Here is an 11,289-nt window from a genome sequence, read left to right on the forward strand (position 1 = left end):
TGGCTCAACCGACCTACTTCTTCCTCCTATATATACTCATATACCTGAAAACATTCAGGAGCACCACGAAACCCTATTTCCACCTCCGCAACCTTCTGTACCCAAGAGATCCCATCTTGGGGCCTTTTCCGGAGCTCCGCCGGAGGGGGCATCGATCATGGAGGGCCTCTACATCAACTCCATGGCCCCTCTAATGATGTGTGAGTAGTTTACTTCAGACCTTCGGGTCCATAGTTATTAGCTAGATGGCTTCTTCTCTCTCTTTGAATCTCAATACAAAGTTCTCCTCGATCTTCTTGGAGATCTATTCGATGTAACTCTTTTTGCAGTGTGTTTGTCGAGATTAGATGAATTGTGGGTTTATTATCAAGTCTATCTATGAACAATATTTGATTCTTCTCTGAAATCTTTTATGCATGATTGGTTATCTTTGCAAGTCTCTTTGAATTATCAGTTTGGTTTGGCCTACTAGATTGATCTTTCTTGCAATGAGAGAAGTGCTTAGCTTTGGGTTCAATCTTGCGGTGCTCGATCCCAGTGATAGAAAGGGAAACGACACGTATTGTATTGTTGCCATCGAGGATAAAAAGATGGGATTTATATCATATTGCTTGAGTTTATCCCTCTACATCATGTCATCTTACCTAATGCGTTACTCTGTTCTTATGAACTTAATACTCTAGATGCATGCTGGATAGCGGTCGATGTGTGGAGTAATAGTAGTAGATGCAGGCAGGAGTCGGTCTACTTGTCGCGGACATGATGCCTATATACATGATCATGCCTAGATATTCTCATAATTATTCGCTTTTCTATCAATTGCTCGACAGTAATTTGTTCACCCACCGTAATACTTATGTTATCTTGAGAGAAGCCACTAGTGAAACCTATGGCCCCGGGGTCTATTCTCCATCATATTAATCTTCCATCAACAAGCTATTTCCATTACCTTTTATTTTGCAATCTTTACTTTTACTCTTTATCAAAAAAATACCAAAAATATTATCTTATCATCTCTATCAGATCTCACTATCGTAAATGACCGTGAAGGGATTGACAACCCCTTTTATCGCGTTGGTTGCGAGGTTCTTATTTGTTTGTTTAGGTAGGAGGGACTTGCTGATACGTCTCCGTCGTATCTATAATTTTTGATTGTTCCATGCCAATATTATTCAACTTTCATATACTTTTGGCAACTTTTTATACTATTTTTGGGACTAACATACTGATCCAGTGCCCAGTGCCAGTTCCTGTTTGTTGCATGTTTTTTGTTTCGCAGAATATCCATATCAAACGGAGTCCAAACGGGATAAAAACCGACTGATATTTTTCTGGAATATATTTGATTTTTGGGAAGAAAAATCCACGCGAGACGGTGCTAGAGGGAGGCATGAGGCAGGGGGCGCGCCCCTGACCCTCGTGGCCACCCCGTAAGGCGGTTGATGCCCTTCTTTCGCCGCAAGAAAGCTAATATCCGGATAGATATCGTGTTAAAATTTCAGCCCAATCGGAGTTATGGATCTCCGAGAATATAAGGAACGGTGAAAGGGCAGAATCTGAGAAAGCAGAAATAGAGAGAGACTGAGAGACAGATCCAATCTCGGAGGGGCTCTCGCCCCTCCCACGCCATGGAGGCCAAGGACCAGAGGGGAAACCCTTCTCCCATCTAGGGAGGAGGTCAAGGAATAAGAAGAAGGAGGGGGCTCTCTCCCCCTCGCTTCCGGTGGCACCGGAGTGCCACCGGGGGTCATCATCATCACCGCAATCTTCACCAACAACTTCACCGCCATCATCACCAACTCTTCTCCCCTTATGCAGCGGTGTAATCTCTCTCTTACCCGCTGTAATCTCTACTTAAACATGGTGCTCAACTCTATATATTATTTCCCAATGATGTATTGCTATCCTATGATGTTTGAGTAGATCTGTTTTGTCCTATGGGTTATTTGATGATCGTGATTGGTTTGAGTTGCATGTTTTATTATTGGTGCTATCCTATGGTGCTCTCCGTGTCGCGCAAGCGTGAGGGATTCCCGCTGTAGGGTTTGCAATATGTTCATGATTTGCTTATGGTGGGTGGCGTGAGCGATAGAAGCACAGACCCGAGTAAGTAGGTTGTTTACGTATGGGATAAAGAGGACTTGATACTTTAATGCTATGGTTGGGTTTTACCTTAATGATCTTTAATAGTTGCAGATGCTTGCTAGAGTTACAATCATAAGTGCATATGATCCAAGTAGAGAAAGTATGTTAGCTTATGCCTCTCCCTCAAATAAAATTGCAATAATGATTACCGGTCTAGTTATCGATTGCCTAGGGACAAATAACTTTCTTGTGTAACAAAAACCTCTTTACTAAAACTAACTTAGTTGTGTCTTTATCTAAACAGCCCCTACTTTTTATTTCCGCTCTCTTTATTACCTTGCAAACCTATCCAACAACACCTACAAAGTACTTCTAGTTTCATACTTGTTCTAGGTAAAGCGAACGTCAAGCGTGTGTAGAGTTGTATCGGTGGTCGATAGAACTTGAGGGAATATTTGTTCTACCTTTAGCTCCTCGTTGGGTTCGGCACTCTTACTTATCGAAAACTATTACGATCCCCTATACTTGTGGGTTATCAAGACCTTTTTCTGGCGCCGTTGCCGGGGAGCAATAGCGTGGGGTGGATATTCTCGTGTGTGCTTGTTTGCTTTATCACTAAGTAATTTTTATTTGCTGTTCTTAGTTGTTCTTTATCTTTAGTTATGGATATGGAACACAAAATACCAAATAAATTAGGTGTACTTGCTGCTCATGGAGATGAGGAACCTCCTAAAACCCTCGATGCTCGTTATATGACAGATATTATATACTACTTTGATAATCCAGAGAAAACCCCATTCAATTTGGTAATGGGAGACACGTTGGATCAACGTGAATACTTTAGGGATTATTGCTTGACTCAAAAAGGGAAACTATTATGGGATCAAATTTATATGTTGAAGTGGTATGCTAGGCACCTATGCTTGAGATATGATTATACTTGTTGCTCTAGGATGAAGTCTCCACACCTTCCCTTTTCATGCAAATTTAATGATAATGAAACCTTGGCTTCTTATGCTAGAGGTATATATGACTACTATGATGTGGAACAAATAGAAGAATTTGTTGCTTTTATGGGTGCTTATGAAATTGAATATATGTTCAAAGAATATGAAAATCTTCATGATACTATCTACAGACCTGAAAATTTAGCTATCCTTAAATATTGTTATGAGAATTATGAATACAATTCCGATATTGATGCGTTTATTGAGAAAGTCTCCGCTGTCCCAGAAGAGACTAATATTTTGCAGGAATCTATGGAAGAAGAAATTGATGAAACTATGAGCTCATTGGATGAAAAAGATGAGGAGGAGAGCGAAGAACAAAAAGAGGAAGAGCGGATTGATCACCCATGCCCACCTTCTAATGAGAGTAACTCTTCAACTCATACATTGTTTAATTCCCCTTCGTGCTTACCGAAGGATGAATGCTATGATAATTAATATGATCCCGTTGATTCTTTTGAAATATCCCTTTTTGATGATGCTTGCTATGCATGTGGCCAAGATGCCAATATGAATTATGCTTATGGAGATGAATTTGCTATAGTTCCTTATGTTAAACATGAAATTGTTGCTATTGCACCCACACATGATAGTCATATTATCTTTTTGAATTCTCCAAACTACACTATATCGGAGAAGTTTGTGCGTATTAAGGATTATATTGATGGGTTGCTCTTTACTATTACACATGATGATTTTGATGAATATAATATGCATGTGCTTTCTGCTCCTACTTGCAATCTAAATACATTATAACTGAGCACTTTTCCAGCCCTCCCAGGCCATCAACATTTCTATCCGTTGGATCGACAGTTTTAGGCTTTTTTGACCGTCAGATTTTCTCTTAATCCCACCTAATCTTCTGTACAGGCTAAATCACCTGTCAGGCTGGGCTAGCCTTCTCGGGCCGCTGCTCCAGCGGTTTTTTTGGGCGTCTATGGTTCAATTGGGCCTACTGGCGTACTGGGCCTATACTACCACCCCATCCAACGCAACACGCAATTATAAAACGCAGAAGTGTACAACCCTAAAACCGGTCGCGACCCTACTCCTCCTCTGTTCTGATTGTGCGGCCTGACCACGGTCTCGGATTGCATCGGCGGCTGTGCTGGGTTTGCACGGACGAGGCGTACATCGCCTCCATGGTCCGTCGGTCCAGCGGCGCGGCAGGATGGTCTGTTTCTAATGGCCGACGCCTCATCTGCTGGTAACTGCTTCGCTTAGACTTCAAACATGCAATCATACTTTTGTATTGAAGCACGCATTCATGGCCGGGCTGACGACTCATCTCCTTGAAACTTCAGTTTCTACTAGGTGGTATGTGTATATATGCTTCTTCCTCCCTGCCTTTCATCCGATCCAATCGATCTGTTAGGGAGAGGGAATAAAAGCCAGCGAGGCTGACCTATGCGGACGAGGCGGAGGTGATGCGGGGGCATGCCGATGGCGTGCGAAGTGCGGTGATTCGGCTCGCAAAGCGGCGTGATGCAGGGTGGCTCGACGTAGGCATGGACGATTAATGTAGAGCAAGGCGACCAGCTTCCAGCAGGTGATTTAGACAGAGAGACGGCCGCAATGCAGCTTCCAGAAGGTGATTTAGACAAGGAGACGGGAACCACACCTTCGTTTGGTTATAGGTCATTGAAGGCTATCAGCCGGCGTGAAGGTAGTTCCTATTCTTGGTAGTTAAGTACGTCACTTACTGTCCGCGATTAATCCAGGTACGTTACTGGCAACCTACACATGCTTGAGTTCATGCGCATGTGTGAAAATATGTTTTTGGTTAGGTTGCTTCTTCATCTTCGTCTTTCCTGCAGAATTTATTTCCCCTACAATTTGCCTCTCCCACCCAGTGATTCCAATGTGCTAATGTGTTTTCAATCTCAATTTTGTACAGGAAGTGCTCATCCTGTTTCTGGTTAATTGATTTGGGCAAATCTTGGAGGTTGATTCTTGTATATTGGCTTGGAGTATTCTTCTCCTGACAATCTGCAACAGCTGATATCCAGCTAATTAGTTCACGTAGACTAGCAGAGCTGATCCCTTCATACTTTAACATCCATTTATCTAGGACGTGTGAATCCATGTATATGTTTTACTCATGACATGGTACTGTTTGTTGATGTATCCAGCAGATTTCTTATAATGATACAGTAAAATGGACAAAAAACACAATCAAGATATTCTAGAAAGAGGTGATGCCAAGAAAACACCAACAATCTCTTTCCTAAATATATGGTACAACATGCCAAGAAAGGACGAATGTATACATACATGCATGATATAGCATATATTGACTTTACTGCTTATGAATCGATGTCTTGTGTTGTTGCTGCTACCAATGTACTCCCATGCATATTCTGAACCATGAAGTGCCTGGGTTCTTTTAATCTACTGTATATAATGAACCAACAAACTCTCAGCACACAATTCTTTTAATTTACTTGACTTAAGCTACATGCGTGCATAATTAAAAAAATATCATGTTAAGCTGATCCATCTCATTGATAACATCATATATCTGATCTTGTCAGTAGAAATTGTGATACGCAGTTGACAGGAAACTTGACGGTTGGATTTTTTTAATCTGTTGTACACTGGTCAGGAAACTTCTTGATAGCTTCCTGATGCTCTAACTAGAAGTTAGGCTATTTCAAGTGCGAAAAAACATCTGAAAGGCTATTCATCTTGCATGGTTCCATATGTACAAGGTGAAATCATCACTACTGATGTTTTATTTATAAGAAGGCATATTCATTGATGCTCCCAAAATCTTAGGCTTAGCAAAAAAATTCAGTTGGCCAAAAGGAACCAATCATACTGTTATTTGATTTCCAATGTGTATATATTCCCTATATCATGAAATGAGCCACATGATCTTTCTTATTAATAGTATTGGCATGGAAAAACTCACACTTCTAATGACTGTACGGTACTTGTTTGCTTTGCGCATGTAAAAAGATAAAGTGACCCTCCCATGAGCACATCAGGTTTCTTTTTGTTAGCTAATTATGACCATTACCAGTGTTGTGTACCACTTACACTTGCAATTCTGCAGCAATTCTGGCTTTCAAGTAAAGAAGAAAACACAATCAGATGCTAAATTGTCCAAGACGGATTATGCCAAGAGGTAGGTGGCCCTGATGAATCATAAGGCAGATTGAGAATGGTGAGCACAAGGGCAAGGGAAGAATGACAAGCCTGCCTAGCCACCCAAGGACTAAGGCCATGTTCGGGAGAGGAGAAGGAAGGCCATGGCAACTAAGAGCCACAACATTCCAACGTGGGTTCAATATTATGTTCATGGATTCTTCTGCACATTCTTGATAGAATAGATTATAAATTGGGTAGTGCATATTGCCTTTAGGCAGTCCAGGTATGTCATTAGTGGAAATATTGAATCCTTTTAACACTGAGGGAGACCAATGAGCTCTTTTCCTGGACTATGTAACCCCAACTAATCAGCTAAAAATTGTGTTAAAAAACTAATCAACTAAAAATGATGGATTATAAAATAGAGCAGTGCAATTACAACAAGCGAACGAAATAAAGCAGCGCAATCACAACAAGTGAACGCCCATCACTGATTTAGGGTATGATAGATCAAATTAGCTTAAAGTTACAAATATATACAATACATTATCATATTAAAACAATATATTTGTATCAATCCTTAACATTAGAGTGCAAAAATAGATGGGCGCAGCAACGCGCGCCTTAAATGATCTAGTTATTATGAGAGGGGAACTATATCTCCATCTCTCTATGTTTCCAACATGGTAAAATTGCAAGAAACTGTTTATACTATGCATTGGCCTTTACTTTGTGTGCATGAATTGTTCTTTTATGACATGCCGATGCATAAGAAGAGAGTTAGACTTCGTTGTTGCATGATATATGTTACTTTGTGCTCACTACTAAATTACAAATCATTGTAAATTAAAATTGGCTTTGATATACCTTGGGATCCGGGTGGATCCATTACTTGAGCACTATATGCCTAGCTTAATGGCTTTAAAGAAAGCGCTGGCAAGGAGACAACCCAGAAGTTTTAGAGAGTCATTTATTTCTGTTGAGTGCTTTTATATAGTTTAAAAACAAAAAATAAATAAAGAGGGGAACCCAAAACTTTTCAAAAAGAAAAGCGAAAGTGAGAAAGACAAGCATTGTTGATGTGGGAGCTAGCCTTGAGCTTTGTTCATGCTCACGGAAACATTGTGAATCTTGATTACAGAAACTTTTAAACAAAAATAATTATCCCCTTGTACAATTCCATTGTATTACAAAAATAATGTGCCAAGGTTTGCCTTTAGGATGTTTACAATGCTTGTTGGTTTGTGCGGTGCAGGACAGAAACTTTGGTTGTAGCGCACGATTTTACATTTTTACTGGAACATCAAATGGTTCTGATTCTTTTTGCACTATCTTTCTATACAAATTGTTTATTTTTCCTAATTTTGGCATACTTTTTAAAGTATCAGAAGTATGGTGAATGTTCAAATTATTACAGACTATTATGTTTTAGACAGATTCTGTTTTTGATGCATAGTTTGCTTGTTTTGATGAAACTATCAATTTATATCAGTGGATTAAGCCATGGAAAAGTTATATTACAGTAGATACAATGCAAAAAAATATGAATTGGTTTGCAATAGTACTTAGAGTAGTGATTTGCTTTATTATACTAACGGATCTTACCGAGTTTTCTGTTGAAGTTTTGTGTGGATGAAGTGTTCGATGATCGAGAAGGTCTCGATGTGAGAAGAAGGAAGAGAGGCAAGAGCTCAAGCTTGGGGATGCCCGAGGCACCCCAAGTAACTGTTGGGTACACGAACTACACGATCTTTGAGCTAAGCTTAGGATTGGGTCTCGTCCATCACATCATTCTCCTAATGATGTGGTCTCGTTATCAATGACATCCCCATGTCCATAGCCAGGAAACCATGACTATTTGTTGATCAACGAGCTAGTCAACTAGAGGCTCACTAGGGACACATTGTGGTCTATGTATTCACACATGTATTATGATTTCCGGATAATACAATTATAGCATGAATAATAGACAATTATCATGAACAAGGAAATATAATAATCATTTTATTATTGCCTCTAGGGCATATTTCTAACAGTCTCCCACTTGCACTAGAGTCAATCATCTAGTTACATTGTGATGAATCGAACACCCATGGAATTCTGGTGTTGATCATGTTTTGCTCTAGGGAGAGGTTTAGTCAATGGATCTGCGACATTCAGATCTGTATGTACTTTACAAATATCTATGTCTCCATCTTGAACATTTTCACGAATGGAGTTGAAGCGACGCTTGATGTGCCTGGTCTTCTTGTGAAACCTGGGCTCCTTGGCAAGTGCAATAGCTCCAGTGTTGTCACAGAAGAGTTTGATCGGCCCCGACGCATTGGGTATGACTCCTAGGTCGGTGATGAACTCCTTCACCCAAATTTCTTCATGCGCTGCCTCCAAGGCTGCCATGTACTCCGCTTCACATGTAGATCCCGCCACGACGCTCTGCTTGCAGCTGCACCAGCTTACTGCTCCACCATTCAACATATATACGTATCCGGTTTGTGACTTAGAGTCATCCAGATCTGTGTCGAAGCTAGCATCGACGTAACCCTTTACGACGAGCTCTTCGTTACCTCCATGAACGAGAAACATGTCCTTAGTCCTTTTCAGGTACTTCAGGATATCCTTGACCGTTGTCCAGTTTTCCTTGCCGGGATTGCTTTGGTACCTTCCTACCAAACTTACGGCAAGGTTTACATCAGGTCTGGTACACAGCATGGCATACATAATAGACCCTATGGCTGAGGCTTAGGGGATGACACTCATCTCTTCTATATCTTCTGCCGTGGTCGGACATTGAGCTGAGCTCAATTTCACACCTTGCAACACAGGCAAGAACCCCTTCTTAGACTAATCCATATTGAACTTCTTCAATATCTTATCAAGGTATGTGCTTTGTGAAAGACCTATGAGGCGTCTTGATCTATCTCTATAGATCTTGATGCCTAATATATAAGCAGCTTCTCCAAGGTCCTCCACTGAAAAACTCTCATTCAAGTAGGCCTTAATGCTGTCCAAAAGTTCTATATCATTTCCCATCAAAAGTATGTCATCTACATATAATATGAGAAATGCTACAGAGCTCCCACTCACTTTCTTGTAAACGCAGGCTTCTTCATAAGTTTGCATAAACCCAAACGCTTTGATCATCTCATCAAAGCGAATGTTCCAACTCGGAGATGCTTGCACCAGCCCATAAATGGATCGTTGGAGCCTGCATACCTTGTTAGCATTCTTAGGGTCGACAAAACCTTCCGGCTGCGTCATATACAGTTCTTCCTTAAGGAAACCATTAAGGAATGCCGTTTTGACGTCCATTTGCCATATCTCATAATCATAGAATGCGGCAATTGCTAACATGATTCGGACGGACTTCAGCTTCGCTACGGGTGAGAAAGTCTCATCGTAGTCAACCCCTTGAACTTGTCGATAACTCTTAGCGACAAGCCAAGCTTTATAGATGGTCACATTACCATCCGCGTCTATTTTCTTCTTAAAGATCCATTTATTTTCTATGGCTCGCCGATCAACGGGCAAGTCAGTCAAAGTCCATACTTCCTTTTCATACATGGATCCTATCTCGGATTTCATGGCTTCCACCCATTTGTCGGAATCTGGGCCCGCCATCGCTTCTTCATAGTTCGAAGGTTCATCGTTGTCTAACAACATGATTTCCAATACAGGGTTACCGTACCACTCTGGTGCGGAACGTGTCCTTGTGGACCTACGAAGTTCAGTAGCAACTTGATCTGAAATTTCATGATCATCATCATCAACTTCCTCTCTAGTCGGTGCAGGCACCTCAGGAACATTTTCTTGAGCTGCGCCACTTACCGGTTCAAGAGGTAATACTTCATCAAGTTCTACCTTCCTCCCACTTATTTCTTTCGAGAGAAACTCTTTCTCTAGAAAGGACCCATTCTTGGCAACAAAAATCTTGCCTTCGGATCTGAGGTAGAAGGTATACCCAACAGTTTCTTTAGGGGATCACAAATCAGCCAGCTCACCAAACGTCCAATCTGCCCCCACATGGTCATTTGATTTGGTCAATGCAACATACGGTTGTCCCTCCCCTTCCTCATTCCTTATTTTCTTCTCGCGTCCCAGCACAACCCACTCGTAGTGCCGCTCTTGTAGTAGGAACAAGCACCGTTCGACGGCGATGCCGCATACCTCGCAACAATGACTTATGTTGTCAACTGATGAGCTCGTTGCACCAACACCGTCCCCATCCCAGCATCGGCAATCTCTACATTCCGGACAAATGAGCTCGCGGCACCGGCGTTGTTCCCCATTGTAGCAGTGGTGATGCTGCAACTCGATGAGCTAGGCCACATGGTCATTTGATTTGGTCAATGCAACATACGGTTGTCCCTCCCCTTCCTCATTCCTTATATTCTTCTCACGTCCCAGCACAACCCACTCGTAGTGCCGCTCTTATAGTAGGAACAAGCACTGTTCGACGACGACGTCGCATACTTCGCAACAATGACTTATGTTGTCAACTGATGAACTCGTTGCACCGACGCCGTCCCCATCCCAGCGTCGGCAATCTCTACATTCCGGACAAATGAGCTCACGGCACCGACGTCGTTCCTCATTGTAGCAGTGGTGATGCTGCAACTCGATGAGCTAGCAGCGTGACGATGCCCACATCACAACAAGGGTGATGCTGCAGTCACATGACCTCCTAGCATCGGTGATGCTGCGAGCAGTGGGTGATGTTGTGAACCCTCATCCCTGCTCTGCTCTTGCAGCACCCCTGGAGGCCCTATTGTAACAGACATCGTCGGGCATCTCCCTGTCGTAGCATCCACTGCCCATCACAACACACATCACCCTCCTCCTTCACTTTAGTCATTGGCATCTTCATAGCATACCACGGTCGCCATCGAAGCACTTCTCACAACTCCTTACAACTGTGTGCGGTCGATGTTGCAACGCTCCTCTTGCAGCATTGCGACATGTGCCTTTTTAGCACGAAGTGCCACCATGCAGCACCCCACCCCCGTTGGAGTGCAACACGCATGGTGGCCCCTGTTGCCGACCTTGCAGCACCATTGCCCCTGGCTATGGTATCGGGGCCTAGCTTCCTTGTAGTAACGGCGGCTAC

This window comes from Triticum dicoccoides, chromosome 3A (genome assembly GCF_002162155.2).
Source record: "Triticum dicoccoides isolate Atlit2015 ecotype Zavitan chromosome 3A, WEW_v2.0, whole genome shotgun sequence".
NCBI lineage: Eukaryota > Viridiplantae > Streptophyta > Magnoliopsida > Poales > Poaceae > Triticum > Triticum dicoccoides.